Here is a 13,054-nt window from a genome sequence, read left to right as displayed (position 1 = left end):
AAAAGAATCATTTGAACTTTCAATCATTAACTGTAGACGAATCTATAGTTTCTAAGATACTTTTTTGTTATTGATGGGGCTTGTTTATATACCCTTTTGGAATAATTTATTGTATTTAATTCAATAGTTATTCCGTGGACTTGAAAATTGAGTATACAAAGAAAATTTCTCATCAGCTTGCTCGGAATATGATTGCTGAGGAAAGGAAATGACTCCAAGACAATTAGAACACTGGAAGAAATTAATTTAATGATTTATTTACAATGAAAGTCAAACAAATGAACAGCAAAACCTTTTAGGCAAATATACTATTTTTTATGGAAAGGCTCATACACCTTCAAAGAAGTATTTTTCACAAACATTGCATTGGTATGTTTTAATATAATAAAATTTTGATATAATACGACACATTACATTCACCGAATAAGATAAGGTATTTGTGGAATGTTCGACTTTCCGCAAGTTTAATTAATTATTGATTATTATGAAATTAATAATTAGTTCAATTAAGAATATCTATGAAATATTTAACTTAAGATATAGAGACTAATATTTAATATAAAAACTAATAACACATGAAGTTTTAGGTGTCTTTTTGGACAAGTGGTTATTTTTATCTGTGGCATACATTCAATTCCTTATTGAGTTTTTATACATTAGCTCATTTTCTGTATCCCACAAGAGTTTTTGGATTTAAAATATCAAAATAGTTTTTGCTGTATATATATATATATATATATATATATATATATATATGATGTTATACATATATACTTAAGCTAATTTATTCATATTTCTATAAATTTTTGAAACTTTTATACTTTTAATTTCTTGCTAAACAAGTTTTTTAATTTCTTGTTAAACAGCTTGTTTGTATAAGTATTCTCGTTGTGCTGCTTATTGCTATAAAACCATTTTTATTGAATTTTCAAGACAAAATTTAATATTTATGTGCACAAGTATAGGATTATAAAGTGCATAATTATAGATTCGTATTGTATATAATTTTTATATTGCATTTTTATGTTTTAAAATAATTTTAAAGGTTTTATTTACGAAATTTTATTTTTGTGGTCGATTAGTACGTAAGTATTACCATGTTTCATTTTTTGAGTCGTTTTATCATTTTTTATTATGTTTATCATATGTTGAACTAATTTGTGCTAATTTGGAATAATTTACATTGTGCTTACAACAAGTACAGAATTTTAAAATATATATTAATAAAGGTCTCCTTCATCGAATTCCTTCAAGAAAAGATAAGAAAAAATCTTATGAATACATGTATTAAGTTTCACATTATTAAAAGATTTTAGTATACATATTCTTATATAATTATTATGCTTTGTATCCGTTATCTTATCTTGTGTAAATATTACAATTCCAACAAGAACAAACTAAACAAAATTATCACGTGTAGCTTTTACTGCTAGTAATAAATATTATACTTAAGTTATTCATATATTGCTGAATAGTTTTGCAGTTTTCTAATTATTTTGAAGATCTCCTCATAATCAGTTTTGAGAATAATATAATTTTTTATATCATTGAGTCATATAAACCGTTATGCTGAATCATACTTGTTCTGGGAAATGAAATGAACTTGGTTTATGACATTCATTATATATATATATATATATATATATATATATCGGTTCTTTTTTTGGATATTTTCAACTAATAGTATAACTTTCTAGGACATTCAGTAAATGCTTTGGCGTTATTATATGGCTTTTTTAATGGATGTCAACCCTGTAGTTGTTCATTCTAGTTGTGATTAATTAACTGTAATCGTCGAAGTATTTGTTGATATTTGGATCAAATTATAGCCAGTTTTGTATAATATTTTCCAAGAAAAGTTGGAGGAAGGAGTGAATTTCTTCTTATCAATTTGTTCGGCCATCACGTTTCACGATTTTTTATAGTTTGCTATTCTATTGTCCTTGCAAACTTAATATATTTTTAATATTTATTTATTTATAATACAGGGTAAATTTTTATTAACTAAATTATAAGCTCACATCATAACAAATTTGTTTACTGTTTAATAAGTTATTTATTCTTTTTTTCTTTCATAATACGGTTTTTATAGAAGTCAGCAGACACAAATTAATATATAAATAAAGATGTTTAACGTAAAATTGTTTTAAGCATGTTTACCAATAAATATTATGGTATAAAGGATATAAATAAATGGTTAAGTTGTACTTGTATACACAGTTTTAATTTTTTACATTTTAAAATGCATATTTTTATTAGTATAATATACTAATCTTTTTTGAAAGGCCATTGTTAACATTTTATTGCTTCCCTACAATTTTTTGTATGATTTTTTCAATCTGCTAGATCCAATTATATTATATCTACACACATTTTATAAGTCGTATATTTCGTTTTTCTTTTCATAAATAAATGCTAGTTACAAACACCCTATTGGCATAATTTCATCATTGACCTTATAAATTGAAAGAAAGTCTATATTTTATTCGTGGATATATATTTAAGTAATATATACATTAATGTTTACTAAATTTATTGGTAATATTCTTTTTCTTTTAGATGTTGTTAAAATGTTTCAAATTACTGTTCAAAATTAGTTTTAAAGGTATGATAAAAAAGAGCCTTGGCCTGTTCTATATTTTACATTCATTAGCCTTTTTTAAAAAATAATGCTCAGACTGTATCATATTGAATCATATATTTATTTCTCCACCGTATTTTGTGTTGCCTCTACGATTTTTTGTGAAACGTATCAACTTAATATTTTTGCATTCCTTCTACATTTTCAAGAAATTAATATTAGTTCATATTTTTCAATCGAATTTCGAAAGGATTATTAACCAGTAATATCTTTACATATGTCCAATTTGATTCATTATAATCAAGAAATCAGCATTTTTGCAACAAACACCTGAATAGCATACATTTTACAGTATTTTGTCACCGATACTTGTGATAAATTTATTACTATTGTATATCATTTTATTTTTCTTTTATAAAATAAAAATTTTGCATGTTTTGTATTTGCTCTACATTTTTACGGTTAATAAATCATCATAACTATTTTTAAAGATATTTTTAAAAATATTATTGAATTTACTATTATATTACATAGCAAATACATTTTTAAACTTTGTCATTTTGTGAAACTAATTGGGAACTTAGTCGTTTCGAATGACACTTAACTCAAAATTTTGTAAACAAATATTTGTGTATAGTAAAAAACTTTGAATCATAGGTTCGTTCAATGTATTTTTAAAATTTTATAATTATTTATAGCAACTTTATTGATTTTGCAGATAATGTTGTTCTACAAAACAAATCAATACTTTCGCAACAAACACTTGAATGGCATCTTGTTCTATTTTTATAATCCAACACGTTCTCGATTATTTTCTCACTTTGCGTATTTTATTTTTATAAGATGTGTGTTTCATGCCCAAATTAATTTAATTCCATTATTACCAAGAAATGATATTTTGGAGCAAATTTTAAGTGTCATATCAATTGTTATTATTGCTATCCACTCCGCACCATATACATTTTGAAATTGAATGAAATTTTCTGTTTATATTTAACAATGTTAAAATTGTATATATGTTACAAATTGAAAAGTAACAAATGTTTTATTATTTCTCAATTTTTTTAACAAGTTCCTTGCAAAGCTTTGCATTAATAAATGAATTTGATTGAACAGAACCACACATTGTGTTTAATTTTATGTTATAATTGATATAAAATTTGTAATGAATACGATAAAATGGTTTTCAGTTATTAAGCAATTATAAAAATACAATGCAATAAAAACTCCGTCACTACAAGTATCTGAATTTTTGTCGCAGACAACATAATTTTCTCGTTTTTTTGTGAATTATTAGAAGACACGAGACAAATAGAGCCCTTGAATTAATATTAGAAAACCAACACATCGCCATCAGTTTGCACCCTAATTATCCATTCTGCTTTCTTTTTATTTTTTGATTTATTTATGACCCTTAATGGGTCAATGTAACGTCTACCTGCTTTTGAAAATGCATAAATATGGTTGAGTCATTAAGCTGATTCATTGTGGTCTGTTCTTGAATATCATTACCTGTTCCAGACGGAATTAGTAAATATCAAATTTTTTCAATACAGTAGAAGGAACACTTTGACACAGTAAATTTTCATTTTAGAAGAGCAATAATAAATGAGAAATTAATGTTTTTTCTGTTATTGTACTTAACTACATAACTTAGTTTTTACATGCTGTAAATTCAATTATATCTAATTTGTTCGATTATTAAAAATATATTGCAAATCATTTTTTTTTTAATTTGAATCAACGTACTCGATGGAAATCGAAGTGTAAGATTATGTTGAATCTGCATATTTTTAACTGCTTATATTGGTATACTTGGTATTATGCTCGAAAAATACTTTACCTATATTATATATATATATATATATATATATATATTATTTCTTTTATATTATATATGCCATTTAATATTATCTTATCAGCCACTTTTTCATTACCACTAATTTTTTTTATATATGATTTTTATGCCTTTAATTTTTATGCCTATATCATCTCTTATTTATATCTGTATCAATTTTATCTTTAAATATTACGTATATTTCTCATCAAATTCTCATTTTTCTTTTCGGTATGTGTATCGCGTGCTTAACAGCAAACTTATACAGGAATAAATGTCTCATTTATTTTATTTGTTTATTAATTTGTCAAGTATGTATTAATTTATTTTGTGCATTACTATTTGTCTTTAATGTTTGTTTTTTTGTAATTTTTATAAATATTTTTTCTATTCTGGGAAGACTGATTTTTTTATCATGCTGTGCATTGAGGTCTTATGCTTTTTACTTTGCATATTCTTTTTAAAATTATTGGATATATTTTCGACAAGATTTATGATACATAATCTCAACATATTCTGAATTCTGGAGCCAATTGCACATGGACCGACCTCTTATTCGTATTTTATTCTAAATATATATATCATACATCTTTTCAAATTTTATATTTCTTCATATTTTTTTACTTTGCATATTCTTTTTAAAATTGTTGCGTATATTTTCGGAAAGATTGCACTATTTTATTAATATACGGTAAAATATTGCCAATGAGTACAAGAGTTTTTTTTCTTACAATAATTAAATAGCAATCAAAAAATAATAAATTTCTATAAGCTATTGTGCTCCAGTAATATTACTGGAGTTCTACATATATGGCATGATTAAAATAAAGTGGTATTATTATACTTTTTTTAATACGAAATGTAATGAAATAAATAAGAAAAATTAAAAAATCGAATTAAAATATGTACAGGAACCAAATCAATTGAAATTATGAAACTAATTGTGAACAACATTTTTTTGTTTTACTTTTTAAAATCACCCTACTTCATTGTTATAATTGTTACATGTATAAAATTGACAGATTTATATATTTTGTTGAACTTATACGTTAGATATGATTTCTGCAAATCTCTATTATTGAGAATACATTTTGGATATATCGATTAATTTTAATTTTAATTAAATAAATTCAAAAATTGAATATTACTTTTTTTATAAAACACATTAAGCATCAGAAATTTTGTCTTTAATTCTATCGAACCGTTATTTTCAAATTAAGTACACACACACACACACACACACACACACACACACACACACATATATATATATATATATAATTTATTTATGTTTTATATTTTTGTCACTGTTGTTTAGTGTTAAGCTTGTCTTTAGGATGTTACACGAAGTTCTCTATTTGACCTATTTTTTTTTTCAAAAATTGAAATATTGGAAAAGATTCATATATTATATTTAATTCATTCATGAATGTTCTTTAATTTCCTTTTATCATTATATTTATAGCTATTCAATATTAAATATATTTTTAATACTAATTAGTATGAGTTATATCATTTCAACATTTAAAGCATTTAATTAACTTATATTATTATTTTCACTAAATCTTACAATATTATTTAAAAAAAGTTTCTCGTGTTTTATACAATTTATTTTTACATGATTTTTTGGTATATTTGTATTCGACGTAATCTTTTTGTGGCGATGAAATGAAATAACTACATGTTTTTTTAATTTAATACAATCTCTAGCCCTAAGATTGTGGTATAGAAATATATAAACTGATAGAAAGATATTTCTATGTTTATAAAAATATATTGAAAATTATGATTATCAAAAACTATACAAAATGACATGAAAATTTGTTTTTCTACAAATTTCGTTGCCTACCCACATATACTCCCTGCTTTCAAATATCTTGCATTAGATTAATTTTACATAATTATGTTTACTTTTGAAATATTTTTATCCATCATTTTTGTAGTTGTCATATTTTTTCAGTATCTATCTGTTATATTTAAATGATGATCTTATTCTTCACACATCGTTTATTTTAAAATTTACCTTACTATAAAAATAATAAAGAAAATCACAAACTATATATAAATCCGGTATAATGTGCTTAAGTTGATAAATAATTTTATTTAAATATATCTTTTTGATATTTTAGTTGCAATTATGGAAATTTTATATTTACGGGATTTTATCATTTTTCAATACAAAATGATGGTGGCAAATAAAATATTTTTCTGTTATCTTGATTTTTGAGAATCTTACAGTTTAATTAACTGTTTATGGTGTTAAGAGAGATTATCCTAATCTTCTCAAAATAAAATTTTTGCGGACATTTCATGTATTTCCTCTTTTTTAATTGCAATAAAGAAAATTGAATACCAAGGATATTGGTTGAGCACATTTCTGAAAGTTTGTTTTTATTCTGGCCATAATTTATTATTTAATGGTTGAATAACTTAACTGATTTTAAATATTTGGCAGCTACCATAAAATGACTAGATTTGTTTAACGTTCTTTTTTATATAATAAGTTTTAAATACTTTCTTGAATAATGACCAGGTGTCAATTTTTATTTTGGGATATAAAACCTCTTGAAAATGGTTGTATACAACTTTTAACTTAGGCATATACTGTTTCTGGAAATTTTTGGCTCTGCTTAGCTATTTTGCATAATTTTATCACGAATTTCAAACTAGTAATGAACATTAAGCTGTTGCTGTTGCTATTAGTAATACTTGGCACATTTTAATAGTAATTTTATACTTTTTGACGTTCACACACAATTTTAGGTTGACCGTTAAGGTGAGGCATTTAAAAATCTTATCTTACAAACATTTTTATTGCAACAACCTTTGTTGCAGGTGGTTGGTTTATATTGACGCTGTGATTAATAAAACATGCGCAATTTTCGATAAAAATGTACAATTTTATCTTATCTACGTTTCATGCGTCGTCAGTTAACAAAGGCTGTAATCAGTTAATATCATTTTGATATTGATTTCTTCGTATTTTGAAATTATTTTGAAATATCGGTGTCTTACTTATTTTAATTAAATTATCTATTCAGCAAATAAAATCAAAAGCAGGTCATGAAATGCCCTACTACTCTACTCTATCGACCGTACTGCGGATAGATTTTCTTTCTAGTCCTCGTTGCATACCTAGGATAAAGAATATTTCTTTTTAAAGTATTTAACAAGTTTTTTAGATTAATTTTTTTTATCTCAAATATTATAACTAGACACCATTATATAAATATTAACAATTCATATTATATCTTGGCGACACATTATTTGTTTCTATTGCATATTTTTAAAAGCATTGTCTTTTGAGAAATGCTTGTACTATACCATTTTCATGTGGAGCTCTAATTGCTAATAATATATGTATATAAAAACTGAGTATTAATTTTTCGAATAAAATGATAAAGTGATACATTTGGAGACTTTGGAGACATGGGCTCTAAAGTCAAATCTTACTTTGGAGGATTTTGAAATGGTATCTGGGAAAATAATGCAGAATATAAAATGCATCGCTTGAATTATAAGTAAGATGATGGTGTAGAAAAAAGGCCAAGGGACTTTATTGGACATAAGTGATATTTTTACCAAATATTTTTTACTACTAAGAATGTCTCTTTTTAAATAAGTTTGTTTAGTAAATGGTTTATAAAATGTGCCAAAAATAAACAAGTTTATATATGTTGTTTGCATTTGTGGTGAAAATGCGGTAGTTTTGTTAAATAAGTATTTTTGTCAGATGAGTACTAATAATGAAAAGAATAACTCTCTATATATTTAATGTAATACTTTTTTATCAACGATCTAAAGTTTTATATGATTCTTGAATTTTATATATATTCCAATAAAAATCGTTTAAATAATCTTGATATTACAAGTGTACCATATGATTTAGTTCAAGCTCGTCTATTTCTTAGGTTCTGACAGTCTATTTTAATTCAAAATAAAAAGCTACTTACTTTGATAGAATCTCAAGTCACTTAATTTGAAACTTATTTTTCAAAGTTTGATGTAGCAATATAAAATAGCAAATATGTCATAAGGATGTATCTTATTCATTTTTAGACAAATTTTAAATACGAGCATTCTAGTTTGTATAGTATAGTCAAAACGATTCTTTTACACTTAACTAATTTTATTTAATAATTATTCGACTAAATTCACTTTTTTCTCGAATTTTACTGTTTTCAAATTTATCTCCCATTTGTTTAGCATTTTCATACAAAATCGTATGTATTTTTATTATGATATACTGATATTTGCTTAAATTTTTATATAAATATTTTATTACTCAATTAAGATAATAGACCTTAAATGAATAAACTTTATTTAGAACATATTATTCGTCATTACTGATTTGCTATAATACAATAATTGCATTCAATTCAGCATTTATGTTTGGTTTAAGATAATTCGTAAATGAAAACTTTGAATTATACCAATTGATAAAATATTTTATCTTAATATTTTAATTCCAGTCTGCATTTTTCTAAAGGAATTTCTAATGGATTTTTTATGTTATTGCAGATTCGAGATAATTTGATTTTTTTCCCAACAATATAATTTACGTGAATCTTCCGTTTTGAATTATGTTTTTACAATGGTTAAACATTTTAACGAGTTATAAACTTTTAAGTAATTTCAAAAATTGATGAAACGATAATTTTTAATAGTGAGAATGGTTATTCGGTGAATTTGAATTAGATTTTATTTTAGTGGAACTTTAATTTTCCAGTGAAATGCAGGATTTGATAAAAAATTTATCTTTTATAACTTTTACAACATATTGTTGTTTTACAGACAACAAGTTTATCTTGAAAATTGCAAAGCAAGTAGTTAGATATATTAGAATTTAAGCAATTTTATGAATTTTAACTTGGTGTGAAGAATATATTTTAGGCAATAACATTCTTGTCAGAAATTTTGTTGATGATTAAATAAGAAATATTAATTGGATTTACATTAAAACAGAAAAATAAATGTTTACTTCTTAATCGTGTTAATAAGTATTAAATCATATTTATTTTAATTTTAACGTTTAATTTTAATATATTTAATTCATTAAAAAAATTTTTTTTCAAGTTCAATATATCAAGAACTCTGTATTCTTGATTTAGGGAATTGTAAATGTGTATTTATATTTTGTTAGAATTGCAATTACACTTGGTAACCATTTTGTGAAGTCTGGGTTTATATTTTTTAAAAATTTCTGTGTGCTGTGTATATTTTAAAAATACCTTTAGATGTTACAAACGGTGAAATTTGCTTTAAATATTGCATTTTATGAAAATTTTACTGTTTTATGGGCAATGCTTTATTTGTTTACTATTATTTAATATATTCACTATACCCGTATTATCATTACTATAGCATTATAATTTTGCTATGTGTGAATGGCATTGCTTCTTTTAGAGATTTTCTTTTTAAACTAAAATAAAAAGATCGATAATAGTAACTTTATTGAAATATTCTATATTCAGAATTTGTAGTCCTGTACGATTTAAGCATTATAATCAGAAATATTATAGCTTGAATAATTTCTGTTTTATTAGACAGAGAAGTTGAAACTTATTATTAACTTGCTTGATGCTTTTAAATATTTTTTATAAATTTAATATTTAGCAATCCTCACTTTTCTATTATCTTGAGCATATCTATCCTAATCATAGACGTTACTAAATTTAATACTATCTACAACATGAAATCAATAATAGATATATTTTTTTTATTCTCTATTTACAACTGTCCAGTTAAGGACATTTAGTAAATTTGGGGAATTTTTATTTGTCAGCCGTAAAGGGACATTGTATAATTAATATAAATGATGTGATTTAGAATACAATGAATTTTAGATTATTTCAATATTTGATGTACCAAGCCTTTATTTTGATCACTATCCTCAGTAAACGAGTTTGGCTCGCATTTACTATATTTTTTTTTATTCAATCCTAAATGCGTATGATTTAAATGTATATTTTATTATCTAATTATCTTCTTTTTGATTAAATATTATATAAAAGAAAAAGTATTATATATATATATATATATATATATATATATATATGCGTAATGCAGATTTTGTTTAATTTTTTGTTTGTTCTAAGTAGTGAAAAAATATTTTGAAATCGGAATAAAAAAACACACCACTCACACATGTTTTAATGTAGATATGTTTCTGTTTGTGAATATTGTAATGAAAGATTTGATTTTTTTAATTGATAAATAATTAGTGGATAATATTTTAAAATTTGATAATTTGAAGTTTGGCTCAATATAGTATTTGTTAAAAACTTTCCTGTCCTTAAAAAATCTTGTTCTAATTTTCAAAAATATCTTTTAAACTCATCTTGATAATTGACATAATATTGAAAAATGTGATAAATCAAGTGATTCTAACTTCAAAAAGTTTTAAGACCAATCTTGACTTTTACGACTGCTGGTCGCATGCGATCTTTCTCAATTTTTTTTTATCTAACAAATAATTCACAGATTTGTTTAATGTTATTTATCATTTTTGTTCTTTTCTTTCTTTACCACATATGTTTTTGCTTTTATATTATTTTTATATATCTACATTTTTTTGGAGTTTATATGCCCGCATTCGTATTAGCTAAACATTAAAAATTTTAATACTAGTGAATCTAGACATTATATTATATGGTGTTAAATTATTTTGTTAGTTGTTTTTTATGAAATAAAAATTTAAATTTCGCATTTAATTTTTCGCAAAAGTAAATGTATCCATACTTTTATTTTATAGTTCCATTTATAAATATCTAATACCCAAATACCTATTGTCATAAGTATCGAATTATTATCATTATCATTCGTTATGACTAATATTAGATGCATTTAAATAACCTGTCGCAAGCACGTGAAATGCTAAGCCTCAGTTTCACATTTCACAATGCATGTGCAGTTTTTTTTTCATTACCGCATTGTATGCGTATGCGGCTTGCACATGTTCATATGGATAATAAGATATTCTGTTAGTTGAATCTTTTCAAATTAATTCATTCATTGTTTTTTTATATTCGCATGTTATTGTATATATTAATAGAGAAACTTCAATCAATTTATGCGAGAACACGTTTGCACGTTTTTCATTTTCAACTTTCAAGTTATTTTTGAATTTATATTTATTTTCATTTTGCTATTCTCAAAATGGAATTATCATTCTTTTTCTTTATCATTATTCATTCATTTTGCGATTCCTGATATATTATAAACGTGAGATTTTTTGTTCAATATTAAAACATATTCAGCCCATCATTTGATGAACTCATCAGAGATCTTGCATAATATAGTTCCAGCTACATTATGCAAGTAGTATCTAATGTAACCACCAGGAAAATACCACCCTTCCATCTGATCTTAACAATTGCTACTTTGGCAGTATTAACAACCTAGTTTATTCGTTTCACATTCGTATTACATCGCTCATTTCAAAAACCATACTTCATGTGATTTTGGAAAACCTTACTTATTGTCTGCTAGCAGATTCGATCAACAAATGCATTTTTAGAATTCAAAAATGTTGCCCGCTGGATCTAATACATATACCGGACAGTAGGATGAACGGCTTTTCCTGTGAACTTTTTTCTGTCTGAAGAAGTACTAAACGAAGTAATTTCTATTTTCGTAATCCTTTTTGTATGCATTTACATATTATAGTTAAGAATCCTTATTAGTGATTGTATTGCTTGATTACATATCCGCTTATTATAAATTTTCATCGCTTATAGGTAGGATTTTATTTAATTCAACATATTAACTATTCTTCAGAAAAAGCGCATTGTAAAAACATTGACTTGGTTTTGGAGGCAATACATTGCTATCTCATATGGTCTTTCCTAAGTATTTTTTTCGCTTCATAGATAAATTTTCAGTCTTTATTATATTACTTTCCTTTCGGTGGCATTAGATTGATATTTGATTCATTTCATTTTCCAGAAGATCGCGTTGTAGTCACTAACCGTGCAGATATCCAACACTTTCTGTTTTCGATTGCAGTTTTCTCTGACAAGGCTATAGCAGCCATTGGCATAGATTGACATGTCACCACTATTGAAAAATTGAAAACACCAATATTGAAATTTTTCAGAGAACCCCTTCTAACCACCCAAAACCACTTCTAAAGTATTTTACCACTTGCACCAGTCTGCTTCCTACCCGAGTATACTGCCCAAAAGTTGAAGTTGCCATCTCTTCCTCGAAACGAACTTTGTGTCATTATGATTTTGTGCTGTCATATCTTGGCAGCAAATCAAATTCAATCCATGGTTTTTCAGGCTCTTCTGACTGCTTTTCAGTTTCTGTTTTTATGAAATAATAATGTGATGAGATTCGTCAATTTGATATTATATTTTAAACCATAGTTCAATTTAAAAAAAAAAGTGGAAATGTAAAGTTGCTATATTCGTCGCTCTATCATCGTAGATATAATTGTTTTTTTTTTAATGTATTATACACAATATATCTATTTAAAAATTAAATAGCATTAACATAGTTTTTTTTTTCACTTTTTGTATACCAGCTAATTTTTTTATTCTATTTTATCACTCTGACTTTCTTTATATACATCTATATTATATTTGAATTTATAAATTCATTTTCTTCTATCAAATTGTCATCTAAAATGC

At 24.6% G+C, this 13,054-nt stretch overlaps 1 protein-coding gene across 1 annotated transcript in view; it reads left to right on the top strand.

Annotated features, from left to right (window-relative positions):
- The first annotated feature begins 219 nt into the window (after nt 1–219).
- LOC113373652 (prominin-like protein) overlaps nt 220–13,054 on the top strand; it is a 127,083-nt gene continuing 114,248 nt past the window's right edge. Inside the window, exon 1 of the mRNA XM_026613936.1 lies at nt 220–369. The gene's annotated coding sequence lies outside the window, so the exon portion shown is untranslated. The remainder of the gene's footprint in view (nt 370–13,054) is intronic.

This window comes from Ctenocephalides felis, unplaced genomic scaffold (genome assembly GCF_003426905.1).
Source record: "Ctenocephalides felis isolate EL2017-DRISC unplaced genomic scaffold, ASM342690v1 CF-g0.4_SCAFFOLD_01604, whole genome shotgun sequence".
Classification (NCBI taxonomy): Eukaryota; Metazoa; Arthropoda; class Insecta; order Siphonaptera; family Pulicidae; genus Ctenocephalides; species Ctenocephalides felis.
This window is presented reverse-complemented; position numbering and strand designations above follow the sequence as displayed.